Source organism: Sorex araneus, chromosome 2 (genome assembly GCF_027595985.1).
Source record: "Sorex araneus isolate mSorAra2 chromosome 2, mSorAra2.pri, whole genome shotgun sequence".
Taxonomy (NCBI): Eukaryota; Metazoa; Chordata; class Mammalia; order Eulipotyphla; family Soricidae; genus Sorex; species Sorex araneus.
The window spans coordinates 343433210-343435953 of NC_073303.1; positions in this window are offsets into that span (position 1 = coordinate 343433210).

Consider the following 2744-nt stretch of genomic DNA (forward strand, 5'->3'; position numbering starts at 1 on the left):
CTGTCATCCCGTTGCTCATCGATTTGCTCCAGGGGGCACCAGTAACATCTCCATTGTGAGACTTGTTGTTACTGTTTTTGGCATACTGAATATGCCATGGGTAGCTTGCCAGGCTCTGCTGTGCGGGCGAGATACTCTCGGTAGCTTGCTGGGTTCTCTGAGAGGGACAGAGGAATCAAACCTGGGTCATCCACATGCAAGGCAAACACCCTACCCGCTGTGCTATCACTCCAGCCCCTGGTCTAACAAAACAAATATATATATTTTAAAGGTGGTTTGGATCTGAGCCTATAATAAACTTAGTAGAGCAAGAGACTAGATGAATTCCAACCATGATTTCAATCTGATTTCAGATTTCCTCCCCCCCCCGCCCACTGAAACAATTTGCATTCATAAGCACTTCCCATCCCCCTGTGGCTCTTGGGCCCTGGCATACTCCAACTAAGATCACTAAACTCTCAAATTTAACATAGGATTACAGCCCATATTTAAGCTTCCAAATGCCACTATAATGGGCTTTTTTTGCATATAGAAGTCTTGTCATATGCTGTGATAGCCCCTAGGAAGAAGAGGATGGCCCAGTGCCACTCCCAGAGGGGTCCACCTCCCATTTCTATTCTCTCAAAAGGAGACTTGGCGATAGCACTTACTGGGGGGGGGGTAATATCAAATCAGTATTTCTGTAAAGGTCAGAGCAAGAGAGCAGTCACTAAGTCCAAATCACAAAGTAAAAAAGAGAAGGAAACACATATGGAATACTGAGCTCATAGAAGGAAAAGGTGTTTGCCACATTTCATCTCTTTTGGAATGGTCAGAGGTTTGCCAGAACATAAAATATTTAGTCTTTTATGTCTAGCCTTTAGTTTTTTTTTCATTTTAAATACCTTACCTGACAGATTGTTGTCTACTTTCCATTGATCTTGTTCTTTCCCCCTGATAATTCCCCAATATATACTTGTTATTTTGCAATTTTTATCCTGAGCTATATTCATCTAACAACTGACAGCCCCAGTTGGATTTTTCATAGAAATATCAAAACCAGAATACAAAAAATTAACCTCATTATTCTCACCCCTCAATAAAAATTGCTTTTCTGCTTTTCCTGTTATAGAAAATGCTACCACTCCTTCAATCTATCAAAATATAAGGCATAACATTTCATTGAACTTCCCTCTTTATCGCTCCACCTCCACAACCAAATAAAGCAGCAAACTATAATTCTACAATTTGAGTATCTCTCACACCTATCTAATTCTCTCAAGTCTCTTTTTGGATAGACATGTCAAAAGATTGGATAATGTCTCCTCATAGAGCTATTCAGATCCAGATCCCCAGAATCTATGATGAACTAATATTACATGACAAAAAGGAACTTTTGAATGGTGGGTGTAATAGTAAGTCAGATGGACATAATCATATAATCATAAGAAAGAAAGAGAGAGACAGAGACAGAGAGAGAGAAGGATGGAGGAAAGAAAGGACGGAAGGAGAAGAGATGAGATTACTGAAATCAAAGGCAGGAACCCATATTAACTATGGGTTTCTATATTTAGAAAGCTCAGAAAACCTCCTGAATCATTTTTGTAATTTTTTTGTGGACTTCTAGAGTCCCCAAATTCAGAAATGCAAGAGAATAAATTCATGCTATTTTAAGTTGCTAACTTTGTGGAAATATGTTATAATGGAAACAACAACAACAAAATAAATGAAGGCTCACCTCTTTTCCTTCCTTTGGTTATGTCCTCCTCCAGCCTTTATCCTTTATCCTGGCAAGTAGTATCTTAAAACACCAATGTGATCACAGCCATTTCAAACACCAGAATAGCTCATGTGAGAATAAACCTTTCTCATCGTCTGTGTTTTAGGGCTAAGCCCACGCCTATAACATGGTCTGATGTTGAAGCAACTGTAAGCATAAAAAAGGAGCAGAGGAACCATGATAACTCAGGGAAATTCTGAGTGATATCTTTCAGGTTTGTATCACATTTGAGGACTGATATTTGTGGACAGGCTTTCCTTTTCTTCATGAAGTGGAACAGGAGATGAAGGAAGCTAAGAGTCCTAAGAAGCACGAGAGTTGCTGTCTATGCAGTGGTAGGACCAGAAGATAAATAATAGAAAAGATAGTCTCAGAAAGTATCAGGTAAAGATAATGGATGGGAGAAGCTAAAATTGATACTGTAAATTGACATAGAATATTAGAACCTAAATAACTTTTTCCTGATAAGTCTGGTAACCATCATGTGATTGACAATAGTGAGACAGGGTGGTGATGGAGTGTTTAGGTCACGTCCTCTCTCCCTTTCCAGAGAATTTTACTCTGATGTCCTCCTCTTACTTCTCAACTTTTATTTTTTTCAAAATCGTAAATGCATATAAAGCTTTTTATTTTCTGTCTCCTATTTATTATTCTCAAGTATTCTTTTACCATTTATTCTTTTACTCTTAGAGGGTGAGGGTTGAGCCACACACAAGCCTGGAGGTGCTTGGGGACTACTGGTTTTGTGTTCGGAGGTTTCTTGGTGACCAGGAGAGGCTGGGGATTGAAGCTGTCCTATTGCAGGCAAGGTGTGTGCTCAGCTCTTTAGGCTATCTCTCACTCTTTTAGTCTTATTCTTCTACCACTTTTATACTTTTAGGTCTCAAATTTTTATTACATATACAATAATGTCTTTTGCGATTTTGTATCAGACACAATACTTTCTAATGCACACATCTGTTTTCTTTGGTAGCTGTGACCAGCC